At 36.5% G+C, this 15556-nt stretch overlaps 1 pseudogene; it reads right to left on the bottom strand.

The window, feature by feature from the left end:
- Positions 1–221: 221 nt before the first annotated feature.
- LOC121417610 lies at positions 222–15552 on the bottom strand (annotated as a pseudogene).
- Positions 15553–15556: the final 4 nt, after the last annotated feature.

Genomic DNA, 15556 nt, shown 5'->3' with positions numbered 1-15556 from the left:
ACCTTTTGCCAATCACAAGCGAATGTATAATTAAAGCTACTTGTTGCTATAACACTTTATAAAATAAGTCATGAACATCGACGTACCACCAGCAAGAACCCTCTCTATACACGTACATTGTGTATCTATCATTTGGTAATTCAAATATGTATTTTCTTTCAATCCGAAAGTCACATATTTCTAAATACTTGAAGAATGGTGTCTTTTTAATAAAGGAATATACTTAAGTGCCCAAAGTAAAATTAACTATAAAATAAAGTCCATTAGACCTTGTAAGAGCAAGATCGTTTAATTATGACATTACTGTCATGCACATTTTAGAAAGCTAAAAAGACGCGCCCTGTATGCTTTAAGTACAGAGTTAGCATAACTTTCATTTTACTGGAAAAGATCACCAAAGGCGCTCCTTTAACAGTCTTAAAAATGCGTACCTGACATGCAGTAATGAAACAAGCTGAATTAAAGTGTTTACAAAACTTTTCCCTCCAGTTCCTACTTTAGAAGACATGGAAGATTCGTAGAAAATTATTTGAGCCTATGAGGATCGACTACACTCCAACATGTCTAAGTGTTGTGAAATATGAATTCAGCTACATTTCTTAACCCAACGGTCTCTAAAGCAAGTTGAAGCTTCTTAACCTGTTCACTAGGTCGGACGCGTTTTCTCCAGTCGTGAAGCATCTCTTTAAGACCTGCATTCGAGACAATACTTGCGGAAGAGTCTGCTCTGGAAAGATACTTGCTGACCATCGAGTGGGAGAAACCTAGCTGGTAACCAAGCTCACTTGCATTCTTTATTCCAGAGACTAAACCAGTCAACACCTGTATCACGTCGTTCGAAACGAACCTCAATCGGCCTCTTCTGAATGTGGATTAAACGAAGTGCAGTCTGAGTTCAGTCAAGTTAGAGTAGACGCTTCAAATTACTAATTTCATTGGAAAATACTTTAAATTCAAGGTAAATTTTCACATAACTATCAAAGATCTTGATCTGATACGTTCAGTTCAATTTCTCAAACCAACGCAAAAAGCCAACACGCTGAGAATTGTCAACATATGATATATAGGCACATATGGGACTGTGTTTTTTTATTGTTTGGCGAAATACATAAATAACCAGCAGCAGCAATAAAATTCTTAATTTGCTAATTGGTAAGCAATAAACGCATTTACTACCAGAAGCATTTTGTACAAAATTATGTTTTGTTTATTGGTGGTTATTTCCTTGAATTTGTGCAAATTCTTTCTCGTCACCACAACTGGAGTTTATTTTTGATCCACACAATCTGCATCGTTATGTAAAAATTTGGAGCTACTATGTAATTGAAATGCGGACAAAATTCACCTTCCGATTTTATTAAGAAAAAAGTAATCATAAAATCAATGGTACAAAATACCAATCCATGATTTCATGGAATCTGTTCATACTCTTTTTCATCAACTTGGCATTTTGTACCGAAATTATTTTGCATATATTTTCCATCTAATAAGAAAGGAAAAGAAACACGTAGGTGATCATACAATTGCATTTGTGAAATTTCATGTTTTTTTAATTTTGAAGAACATATTTTTGCAGAGATATTGATAAAAAAGAACAAAACATTCTTAACTGCTAAAAGACGATTCATTGATCGCCCTTTTCCCCAAATTGTCGCATTCTAACTTTTTTTCTGATAAATTTGTAAAATTCTAATCTCATATGTGTTAAAAGATTTACATTCTCTTACCTTTGTGTTTTTTCGTAATCAGGTTCCACTGTTAAAGAAAAAAGAAAGCCAACATAGTTCTTCTGGATTCAAGTACTCCACAAGCTTATAAATGCACCATAAAATATTAATTTGTCTTAATTGAATGATATGTTCCAAAGTTGATTTCATTATGGATTTTTTTTTTGTCAAGTCAAGAACATGATGCCTGATACATCATTGGCATTCCTTTTGACGTGATATCATGCAAATAGGATGGAAATCAATATGATTGTTTCAGTACTCTTATATTTAAAGTGCAATTAGCAAAATTTCTTTCTTCCGATTACCTACATAATACTATATATATATATATATATATATATATATATATATATATATATATATATATGTCCATAAATATATAGATAAATGCATGTATTATACACACACATATATAAACAATATGAATATAATTTTGGAAGTCTGACTTGAGGTTTTAGTAAATATTAATGTGTGATTGATACCAATAAATAGATCATTTCATTCTCTTTAAAATGATAATCTACATAAGATGATAATGGTTTACATGGAAGTGCAGTGCCTTGGTTTCGATGGTTTTTATATCTTGAAAAATTAACCGTCTTCATTCATTCATTCATTCATTCATTTTTTTTCACATACCTTCTTTATGGATATTAATTTCTTGTTCTGCAAGTGTGACCACGCCTTGCTCAATGGAAACACGAACAATCTTATCATGGGTTGAGGACGGTAGATTGATGTTGATAGTATTACAACCTCCAGATAGTAGGGAATACGCATGAACCTTTATATATAGTAAAGAGATTGACAATGGAATCTGATAATTGACATGAACTGCTTTTAATACAAGAAATTGTTTACAATCATCATTTTATCTTTGTCGAACATTTTTGGCTCGTGATTTTTTTCTGCATCATTCTGTAGAGACCACATTATTTATTTTCCTTAAGCAATTGATCAAGTTTCTAGAAGATAATAGTGATTATTAACAAGCCATTCTAGGGTAGATAGTAAGAACACTTTCTTAGTAATAATAGATGGGATTTATAGCACCAAATCCACTCTGCGGCAGAGTGCTCAACGCGCCTATTAAAGTTAGGCGCTAAGCGCTTAGTAGATTTGCTTCACAGTAATATAATGTAAACCTAGATATGCTACATGATATCAAAGAGGGGTGACAGAAAAGTTCTTCAGATGCTTACAGTTTCCTGGGTCTTCTCTGAGCCAGTTAGACATGAAATATTGATGTCATCTTCAGCAGATTCCAGATTAAATTTGATAACAGTCGTGACTTCATAGAATGGTTCCAACAATCTGCAATTGTGTCCTCTTACACCCTGGAAATAAACGTTCTTAAAAATCTAGATATCACGTGTGATTCACTGTTTGGATAAAATTTATGCATTTTCTTTATTGATTGATTCTTTATCAATGATTATTATTGTATAATCAATAAAGAAACTTAATCAATAAAAAAAACCAAGTGCACATCTAGCTACCAATAATGCATATAGCATTTCCATTTATTTGAAAGCAGGATAAAAGAGAGCATTGTAGATTAAACGCCTTGCTCACGGGCATAGGTGCCGCGGCCGGGGATCGAACTCCGGACTTTCCATGTATAGCCAGGCGCCTTAGACCACTCGGCCCGGCACCTCCACAGGCAAACACAGGCAAACACAACCCTCTCTCTCACACACACGCACACACACACACCTATACAACACACACCCGCACACACACACACACACACACATATAATTACTGCTTCACGATCAAATTTTCATGTACTTGAGAGCAACTCTTAAAGATGCGACAAGTTTTGCTACTTTTATATGTTTAAAACACGTAAAAGGTCAGATTTTGCTATTGTAATTTTCCATGCATTTAATGCAACTCCTGATAATCAACGTAGGGTCTGTACATACTGTAGTATTGCAGGGATGCGCTATATACATTCGAAGATTGGGATGCTGGAAGTTGGTCATGAACATAGGCTGTGATACTTCACAGATGAGCTGAACTCCGTGAATATCGTTTGAAGAGAGAGCAAAGTATTGAAGATGACGTGTCGAGAAGGTAACCCTGTCTTCTGAGATCTCAAAACCCTTCGACGATTCAGGAAGCAAAGTCCTGTAACCAAATTCTCCTAGAATATTTAACGATAGACGAGAAAATACTTGGCGTTCAAGCCAGTGTACTGTGTTGGAAAAAACATTAACTAATACAGTTATTATATTTACCTCATACATTATTTTAAGTTGCTTTACATTTCATCATCTATTTTGGCGTATCGGGTGTACAAAAAAGAGAAAATGCGGCTAAATATACATTTGAAAAATTACATATCAACGCCACGAAGCCCACAAAGCACACAAGAGAACCAAATTCATATTACATATACTATTTCCTATATTACCTGGTTCTATTTTGCTATAAAGCTTCACACGCAAGTCTTGCTTCTTCTGCTGGTATTGATCTGGAGCAATGTAGTGTGGAAGCACTATAGTGGCAGGTTTGAGAAGATGATGGTTGAAGGAACATCGGATGGGTGGTGTTACAAGAACCTCCTCAGGATCCAGAGGAAACTTAGATGGACTTCGACTGAGGATAGTGAGAGTAACAAGTGATTTCATTCCTTTGGGGATCGCTCCTGAAGGGATGGATACCCTAATATCAGGTTCGTCTATCCTCAGCTCTCCTCCCTCGTGATCAATGAGGCCATGTGTGAACAGATCTAAGAAACCACGGTGATGTGGCATTGCTGTCATTGGAAAGTAAAAATAAATCCGATCAGGAAATAATAATGAATATAATAATAATGGACATTTGTATAATGCCATCTATCTAGAAACAATCTATTCCAAGACGCAATGTTATTATTACTATTACCCCGGCTTTAGCTCGAGCTGCCTTTCAGCGCTCGTGCATTCAAGGAATTAATCCTGGCAGGTACCCATTCACCTCACCTGGGTTGGGTGCAGCACAGTGTGGTTAAACTTCTTGCTGAGGGAAAACACGCTATGGCTGGGATTCGAACCCACGACCCTCTGTTTGAAAGGCGAGAGTCATAACCACGACACGCCCACTATAGAAATAGATTTTTTTTTAAAGATAGTTCAGTGTGTTTTTTATTCAATAATAAAAAAGATTTGGCTCGAAAAGATCTTTCATTGTGTCTCCTTTTATTTGATTATTTATTATTTCAATTTATTTAATTATTAAATCTATGTATAAAAAAAGAAAGTGAGATGTGGCTAGGATAAGACGAAACATTGTGTCTCCTTTGTTTTATTGCACAAATAGAAGCATCATATACCTTCGGCAAAATTATTAACTTTGAAATATAAGAAATAATAGGAAGAAAGCCACATGTTCGTTTGGCCTTCGAGGTTTATTGTTAGATTTATTGTACAAGGATGGATACTACATAATACCAGGAGTTGTGAAAATCTTCACTTCCTACAGCTCTCCTTTAAGGACAAGTCCACCCCAACAAAACCTAGATTTGAATAAAGAGAGAAAAATTCAACAAGCATAACACTGAAAATTTCATCAAAATCGGATGTAAAATAATAAAGTTATGGCAGTTTTAAGTTTTGCTTATTTTCAACAAAGTAGTTATACGAACGAGCCAGTTACATCCAAAATGAGAGAGTTGATGACATCACTCACTATTTCTTTTGTATTTTATTATATGAAATATTTTTATTTTCTCGTATTGTCATGTGAAATTAAATTCCATTCCTCCCTGAACACGTGGAATTCCATTATTTTAACATTTTGTGCTTCAGGCAAGGAGGTCCTAATCGTCAAATTCGTAAAAATTGAAATATTGTATAATTCAAACAATAAAAAAACAAAAAAAAAATAGTGAGTGACATCATCGACTCTCTCATTTGGATGTAACTGGCTCGTTCATATAACTATTTTGTTGAAAATAAGCGAAATTTTGAAATGTCATAACTTTCTTATTTTACGTCCGATTTTGATGAAATGTTCAGCATTGTGCTTGTCTGATTTTGGTCTCACCTGCATAGTAGAGTGAGACTAAAGGCGCCGCTTTTCCGACGGCGCACAGTGGGCCAGGAGAGAGCAAAAGTGCGCCAAAACTGTTTTTTGGTCATGAAACATTTTTTTTCATGTTCTAAGAAAAGATAAGAACCTGTAGGATGTCTCCATACAGTATTTCTCCATGAAATTGATTATTAGATGCCCATTTACTCAATATTACCGGAAAATGACCCTTTACGGCTACCGCATATAACAATGACACGTTTTAAATATTTCACTGTTTTAACAAAACGGATTGTTTAATTTATTTTTAATTCACGGTACTCATTGATAAATGATTGTTTTAAGTTATAGAAAATTTTCAAGATAAAATGATATCCCTTCAGAGGTAATTTTGGACGAAACCATTTGACAATGGGGGGTTTTAGCATTTTTTTTTTCATGAGCATTTCTTTTACAAATTGCTGTCGATTGCTGCGCTGTAAATACCATGACGGTCTTTGTTATAGCTCATGCTTTACAATGATACCAAATTTAGCTGCATTTACGTTTATTTTCTGGAGATATAACCAATTTTCCAACCACATGTTCGCCGTATTTATCACAAAAATCGTTCCAAGTTAGTGTCCCATTATGCGCGTGCCGAACGTTGCGGGTGACATTAAACAAACTCCCCGCTCCCTCCGGGACCGTATCTGTGAAACTCACCGTCGCGTGGTGGGAGAGAGGGGGGGGGGGGGATGTCTGGCTCAAGTGTCTGGTTCTTTTGACTGGTATCTTCCTGAAATAATTTCGTTAAACATGCGTAAAAAACAAGCTTCCATTTCCACTTCCACTAACTATATAATAATACTAGTAAAACATTTTCATTTTAATGTCAAACTGTTCCATCCCGTGTTGCATATCTGATATGCTGTCATTCTGAGAAGATAAATTCAATTCCCGTAAAGATTATTAATCTGTTTTGTTGTTCATAAACCAAGTAAGGGCTACTGTATATCGCTATAACACACATGACTAGGGATGTGATTGGTCTCACTCAGTTTTCTGCCAAAATATGAAAATGTGTAAAGGACATATACGTGGGATCTATACATGTATAAGTTGCATTATCATTATTAGTATTTATCCCCCCCCCAAAAAAAAAAAAATGAAGGGTTTGTAACTTCACATACACGTATGAATTCGTTTATATCTTGGCTCATTCTAAATTTGCTATAGATTATTGTTAAAATCAATCAAGAAGGAAGTGCATATTATCATTTCAAGGATTGTTTGGTTTATGACTCTTATTGACTTTATATGTATTCCACAGACTAACTAGTGACATTGTGATTAGTAGCAAATTTTTAAAGTACAACAAGCACAGCCTCTTCCCCCTGATGTTCAAAGTATGCTAAAAGATCCTCTCACCAAAGACATAATGGTTGGTGAGATAGCAGAGAAAGACTCTGTTTCGGAATAACTTTGTATACGCCGTTCTTGGTAAATTAGGAAGGCCTTGTAGGGCCTTTTACGGTATACAAATAGCGAATAGGCATGAGTGCGATGGTGCGAGATTTCGCATGGAGAAAGATGCTTATTCAACGAGGCGTTAGCCGAGTTGAATAGAGCGTTTCTTTCTTTCACCGAATGCGAAATCTCGCACCATCGCACGAATAAGATATTCGCTATTTGTGTTGTACAACGCCTCGGTAATTTCTAGCGAAAATATGAAAAAACAAGAGTTTTTCCCTGCAGTAATCTATGAAAAGGGAGCAAAAATATCGAAAGCGAAAAGCAAAATCCCACAAGCCGGGCCCACAAGCGCGCATGATCTTGGACAGCATTGCGCATTAGCCAGCGGGCTGTACGCGCATTGTCACCTTATTCAATGAAATCGCATTGTGACGTCACCTCCTAAGCCGTGCAATGGTACATTTTGGACGGTACATTTAGGATGGTACGTCTTGTGTGCAACGGTACGAATGTGTAACATTCAGCCTCCCATTTGATCGCGTACAACAAGCTAAGTAGGCGTTGTACAATACAATTAACCTGCAGAGGACCCGGCCTCTATTATTTATCATTGGAATAATTATTTTAAAGATTTCACTGTCCACTTCTGGAGTCAATCCATTTTAATTCATGTAGGTGTGGTTAATCATTGTACCCAGGGAATGAAAATACTCCTTTGCATTTTTTTTTACAATTTCACTTTGAATTTTACAATTCCGGATTCATGGTAGAGCGCCCTCTTTAAGCGATACTCAAGTCACAAATTGAATTGTTTGCACCCCGAGCACAGACTTTTTTTTGTTTGTTTGCCTGTCTATGTGTTTGCTGTTTGCTAATATGCTTCCTTATTGCTGGAATTTCTCTAAAACTAGTTTCTGAAAATTAAAAACTTGTAATTTCTTCTCAAATGTGAACAGCCAATCAGAAAACAGTATTTCAACGACGTCATCAATATTTGAAAATACTTTTATTGAATTCTACGGGTGAAATTACCCCTACCAAATTTAATTGTACAAATATGTGAATTAAGGGTTTTGGCGCACTTTGGGTTCATTCTGGCCAACTGTGCGGCGGCTGCGACGTCGTCAACATCAAACCTTAAGCTAAGGTTAAGTTTTTGAAATGACATCACTTAAAAAACATATTGACTTAGTTCATGAAACTTGGCCATAATGAACTTTGGCCGAATTGGGGGTATTTGTTGATTTACCATCATAACTTTAAAAGTATGTTGGTCTAGTTCATAAAACTTGGACATAAGAATAATCAAGTATCACTGAACATCCTGTATGAATTTTAAGTCACATGACTAAGGTCAAAGGTCAATGAACTTTGGCAATAATGGGGGTATCTGTTGAATTACCATCATAACTTTGCAAGTTTATTGATCTGACTTTTGAAACTTGGATATAAGAGTGATCAAGTATCACTGAATATCCTGTGCAAGTTTCAGGTCACATGATCAAGGTCAAAGGTCATGTGAGGTCAATGGACTTTGGCCACATTTGGGTATTTTTTGAATTACCATCCTATCTCTGTAAAGTGTATTGGTCTAGTTCATAATACGTGGAAATAAGAGTAACCAAGTATCACTGAACATCTTGTGCGAGTTATAGCAGTTTTCAAAGTCAGCACTGCTGCTATGTTGAATCGTGTGATGCAGGTGAGACGGCCAGGGCATTCAACTTGTTCTCTAACGATTCAAATCAACATCTTTCTGAGGTGGACTTGACCTTTAAACCATTTCTTGAAGAGCGATTTATCACTCGCCTCAGCAATTGTTGAACAAGAGTGTCGAGTGTCAGTCGTTGATCAAACTGTTAGAGCCAGCCTCATTCTCTTTCAAGGTTTTGTAAATAACTCATAATTATATTGTAAGCAATAAAATACTTGCAAGAGTGACATTAAAAAGTTCAGTGAGATAAATATTGCATAGATCTAAATCTGATTGTTAGTCTCCTTTGGCTGTGGGTTGTAACGTAGTGAACGTTCCTCCATCCATTTTGAAATCGGACAATAGAGCTCCCTCTGTATGTCAAAGACTTTTTTGTAGTTCTCCTCTAATGCTCCTGTTAAAAGATTAAGACAGCTGTTCATTGCTCCCTCATAATTAAACAAGTGGAATGCCTCTGCCGTCTCGAACTGCATCACACGGTTCAATATAGCAGCAGTGCTGACTTTGAAAACTACTCTAACTCGCACAAGATGTTCAGTGATACATGGTTACTCTTATGTCCACTTTTTATGAACTACATGTAGACCAATGAACTTACAGAGATATGATGGTTATTCAACAAAAAAAAACATGGCCAAAGTTCATTGACCTTACATGACCTTTGACCTTGATCATGTGACTTGAAACTCGCACAGATGTTCAGTGATACTTGATTACTCTTATGTCCAAGATTCATGAATCAGATCCATAAACTTTCAAAGTTATGATGGTAATTCAACAGATACACCCAATTCGGCTAAAGTTCATTGACCTTTGACCTTGGTCATGTGACCTGAAATGCGCACAGGATGTTTAGTGATACTTGATTACTCTAATGTCCAAGTTTAATGAAGTAGACCAATAAACTTTCTAAGTCATGGTAATTCAACAGATACCCCAATTTGACCAAAGTTCACTGACCCTAAATGACCTTAATCATGAGAGCTGAAACTTGCACAAAATGTTCAGTGATGCTTGATTACTATTACGTCCATGTTTCATGAATCAGATCCATAAACTGTCAAAGTTATGATGGGAATTCAACAGATACCCCCAATTCGGCCAAAGTTCATTGACCCTAAATGACCTTTACCCTTGGTCATGTGACATAAAACTCACGCAGGATGTTTAGTGATAATTGATTAACCTTATGTCCACGTTTCGTGAACTAGGTTCATATATTTTCTGTTATGATGACATTTCAAAAACTTAACCTCAGGTTAAGATTTCAATGGTGATTCCTCCAACATGGTCTAAGTTCGTTGACCCTAAATGACCTTTGACATTGGTCATGTGACATGAAACTCTGATAGGATGTTCAGTAATACTTTATTGACCTTATGGTCAAGTTTCATGAACTAGGTCCATATACTTTTTAAGTTATGTCATTTCAAAAACTTAACCTCAGGTTAAAATTTGATGTTGACGCCGCTGCTACCGTCGGAAAAGCGGCGCCTATCGTCTCACTCTGCTATGCAGGGGCCCATTTCATAAAGGTACAGCGTCAGCGTCAAGTCCCAAAACAGCCTCAAATTTTACTTGCAGCGTCAAATTTAATGTTTGACGCTGCAGCGCATTTCATAAAAAGTTGACGGTCCAGTAGTAGCGTCAACTTTTTATTGGAGCGTTAAGTATGGTTACTGGAGCGTAAAATAGGGTTAAATATTTGACGCTGGTATTGGGGGAGTGTCAAGTTGACACTGTAAAGGGTTTATCAATGTCAAGTTCATCGTTAAGAATGGCGTACGTTGTGCTCACGCATGCCCAAAGGGCTCTTACAAGAGAACGGATATTTAGAGCAATGTCTGTGATAATAATGCTAATAAAGAATATATATAATTAAAGTAATGCTTTCTAGTAGAAATTATGTTTTTTTTTGTCCTATCTACCCCCCCCCCGAAAAAAAGTTAAAAAGTTCCTCCGAAACAACGAATTTTCCAGTTTATCCCAGGGCAGGCCAAGGATAAAAAAGGGAGGTTGTAGACAGACTTAAAAAAAAAGAAAATTGGAGAGGATTTTTTTTTCTTGTGGGGAAAAAAAAGAGGAAGGTAGATCTATTATGTGGAAGTGTTAAATTTAAGGCCTAAATTTATAAAGCCCTAGGCCCTAAAAACATGATAAATTGCTCTTTTTTCTGTTTCTGACTTTCTTAAAAAAAAGTTGTGGCCATTGTTGAATCCATTATTAAGTGGATGGTTATTCGCCATTGAATACGATGACTTAAAAATCATTTCAAACATAAGCAAAAATAATCTTTTACGGTCATTTTCAATGTTTCATGTATAATTAGAGCCTATGTATTTACTTGCTTCAGGATGATTTTTAACAGCACTGCTCCAGCAGTGGCCTGCGCCTCGCGCCTGCCGTGTTGTTGATACAAACTTGCATTACCAACACAAAAAGTCAAGGGTGGGACTGGGATTAAAATTGTGTGGTAGAAAATTTGTTGAAGGTGAAATTTCGAACGGCGTTAATGATGCATTTTCATATTTATGAAAATAATTTTTTTACCTGGCATAGGGCTAAAATGCCTAAATTATCTGAAAACTTACACAATAGAGAAAGAATCCTCTGAAAAATGAATAATTTCTTCTTACTCTCTTCCCGAGTCAGGATTATTGCAAGCCATCAGTCACTCTGCTTCAATGGCTATGGCTAGTCTTATGCTGCGCTCCAGACCCTGTTTGCAGCTGCAAATTAATAATTTCGCCCCCGAAAAAATTAACAAGCAAAAAAAATACATTAGTATTCACTTTTATTTTTTGTCTCACCTGCGAAGCAAAGTGAGACTATAGGCGCCGCTTTTCCGACGGCGGCGGCGGCGGCGTCAACATCAAATCTTAACCTGAGGTTAAAGATTTGAAATGACGTCATAACTTAGAAAGTATAGGGACCTGGTTAATAAAACTTGGCCATAAGGTTAATCAAGTATTACTGAACATCCTATTAGAGTTTCATGTCACATGATCAAGGTCAAAGGTCATTTAGGGTCAATAAACTTAGACCATGTTGGAGGAATCAACATCGAAATCTTAACCCGAGGTTAAGTTTTTGAAATGTCATCATAACTTAGAAAATATATGGACCTAGTTCATGAAACTTGGACATAAGGTTAATCAAGTATCACTGAACATCCTACATGAGGTTCACGTCACATGACCAAGGTCAAAGGTCATTTAGGGTCAATGAACTTTGGCCGAATTGGGTGTATCTGTTGAATTACCATCATAACTTTGAAAGTTTATGGATCTGATTCATGAAACTTGTACATAAGAGTAATCAAGTATCACTGAACATCCTGTTCGAGTTTCAGGTCACATGATCAAGGTCAAAGGTCATGTAAGGTCAATGAACTTTGGCCATGTTGGGGTTTTTTGTTGAATAACTATCATATCTCTGTAAGTTTATTGGTCTAGTTCATAAAAAGTGGACATAAGAGTAACCATGTATCACTGAACATCTTGTGCGAGTTAGAGTAGTATTCAAAGTCAGCACTGCTGCTATATTGAACAGCGTGATGCAGGTGAGACGGCCAGAGGCATTCCACTTGTTTCTTATAACTTGACCTCTCAAAGGTGGGGGAGAGGCATGGGCTTGCTGTGCATGATCCACCAGTGCTTTCTAGCTTAATTTGTGATTCGAATTGAAAAAAAAGGGGAGAGGAAGGGGATTTCCCCCTAATCAGCCTCGTACATGACTATTCAAATAATTCGCTGGAAAGTCAAGCTGACTTTCCAGCGAATGTGCTTTTATGAAATGCAAAGTTGCTAGCATAGCAAGTTGCTAGTATAGCAAGTAAAAGTTGCTTATCTACCAGAGTTGCTATGATAGCAACTTACTATAATAGCAACTCTTTATGAAATGGGCCCCAGGTGAGACAAAAACCGAGTCCATGTAATACGCAGAATAAATAAGCATAAATTATGATAGGTCTACGCGACAAAAAGCACACACATTAAAAAAATACACTTGATTTAATTATGTCCAATGAATAGACCAGCCTACCTCTGGCTATATGCTCTGCAGCATCATTGAAATTAAACGCTTGAACAATTTCAAGCAACCTCAGTCTTGTTCCTCCTTGTTTGACCCATCTCTGAAGCATTTGTAGAATCACTTGACGTATGAAGGCAGGTTCAAAGGTAAAAGATGAAGCCATCAACTGACAAAATTCAGAAGCTGGTAAATCTAGCCGTTGGGAGAGGTCAATAAGGTCTGGAGATGTACGAATCTTGACAGAGATTTCATCAATACCTATATTTTGGAGGACATAATCACACCACAATTACAGTGAATCAGGACGGTGACACAACATTTTCCCAGCGACAATTCCTCCGGGCTTTATTTCGTCTAAGATACGGGTTAGGGTTGCAAGGGTGTTTTATGTTAGTTTATGGTTAGGTAAAGGATAGGGTATAGTGTGAAATCCAGGGTTGAAGTTGGCCATTCCATTAGTTTGTAGAATTTGTAGAGGAGCAATTAGCAATTATAATGGAACCATGAGGACACACGTGTCCCTTTTGTCAATATATAAATTGGGTTAAGAAACTTATCAAACTTAACAAGCGCACTACATCAATTCCACCCGGTCAGAATGAACCAAATTTTGACAAAAGATAGCTTCAATAATCTTTAATAAGCACATGTCAATAATTAATCAATTGGTTCTGGAACCCAAAGTCACAAAATGGCAACTTGAGAAAGAACAATGAAAATGAAATGGGATTAAACAAACTTACCAGTTTATTAAAGTTCATGTCATTACTATCGGCATATTTAATTGATTGCCTCAGTAACTAAGCAGTTACAGGATGTTAGGATGAAATTTAAACACACCTATTGAGATTATAGAAGCATAATGCATGAATGGACTCAACAGCAGTGAAACAAATAATGAACATTTCGTTAAGACTGAAATTGAGACTTTTGTGACTTTGGATTCCGGAACCAATTGCTTTGAGGGACTACAACTTCTTTGTTATTAAACTAATCTCTCAATTTTTGAGATGTGGTTACTGAAGATTATTGAAGCTAGCCTGTGTCAAATTTTGTTCATTTTGACTGATAGAGTAGAATTTGTGCGGTGCGCTTGTGAATTTTGATTAGTTTATTTTAGAACCCAGTTTATATACAAAAACATTTTTGGGGGTTGATATGTTATCAAAGTGTCCTTTTTCATTCCAACATATTTGTTTATAAAACTTGTTTTACACAATACCAAGTGCGATTAAAAAAATCAAGTTGTGATTAAACCTGGTTGAGTGTCTTCGATGTTGTATCCTAGAAGAAGGGTAGTCATCTTCTCCCTTCTCCTGTCTTCCTAGACGTCTACACCATTGATGCAGGAGTTTCCACGCTAATCTCTCCATTAATGCAGGGTCGTGCGGAGCAATGAGAGATAAAATGTCATTCACGTCCAAGCGAAGAGCGTTAGCTACTTGTAAGGCCAACGTAACGTTCGCCACTGGACGAACAACTGCACAAAGTTCTGAATTCCCAGGTGAACCTCCATACTCGTCGAAGTCTCCAACAATGTCATCTTTGTCTACGATTTAATAATATATGGTTGGGTGAATGTTATTAGAAATTTCAATTAAGGTACAACGTGCACGGTGCAATTTTTGTCTCTTGGTTTTGGTTTTTATCGAAAACGCGTCTGATACATATATACCTTTTGATTCATTAAAATGGCTTCTTTCCTCTTTTTTTTCTTTTAGCCCCTCCCCCCTCTATCTCTCCATCCCTCTCCATTCACACCCTCGCTTATTATTCGTTCCTACCTGACTCTGAGTATTCGATGATCTTCCAGTCTTCATTCTCTTCATCTTCATCCTCTTCTGGTTCTCGGGTGATGGGTCAGAATTCACATCGGGTCAAGAGGAGTCACATCATCACTCTGCTCATCATCTGTGATATGATATATAACCAGAGGGTTTTGTTGCATTTTTTTTTAAATCTTACCTGATAATAACCATTGAAAACTCACCACTTGTGCCGTAAGAAAGTTACTATTACTGTTATAGTTCGGTGTGTTTACGCAACCCCTCCCCTAAAGATTAAAATGTCATCACATGTGCAGGTAATATAATTTTTTTTATAACCCTAATTTTTGACCAGGCCAATCTTTACCAGTTCTACCTCTTTGGTCAACCATTCCTGTCAACGAGAACTATATGACAAGTTGACATGAAAAGAAAATTCCAAACCAACCTTCAAAGTTTATAGGGCTTGCCTTTCAATTATGATGCGTGTTATTTTTCCTAAAAAGCACCAAGCAACATTTAAATCTATAAATTAGGATGTTATTTTACTCATTATGCTGTAAACAAGGGATCGTATAATGAACCTTTTTTAAAGTTCTAGTTTAGTAGTCGATTCCAATTCAGTAACAAAAGTATCAAAATGCGTTACTAAACTGAAATCTACATCTAAACTAGAACTTGTCGCCACCTTTTTCATTTTGTGTGCATTTCCTTTTCTTAAATAATTTTGAATACCATTCATGTCCGTCACGTTTGAAGCCTCATTTAAGGATTCCCAGACCATCTTCAGTTTTTCATCCGGTTTATCTGATGATAATTGAGATGCTTTCCACATCGAG

The sequence above is a fragment of the Lytechinus variegatus genome, chromosome 6 (genome assembly GCF_018143015.1).
Source record: "Lytechinus variegatus isolate NC3 chromosome 6, Lvar_3.0, whole genome shotgun sequence".
Lineage (NCBI taxonomy): Eukaryota > Metazoa > Echinodermata > Echinoidea > Temnopleuroida > Toxopneustidae > Lytechinus > Lytechinus variegatus.
This window is presented reverse-complemented; position numbering and strand designations above follow the sequence as displayed.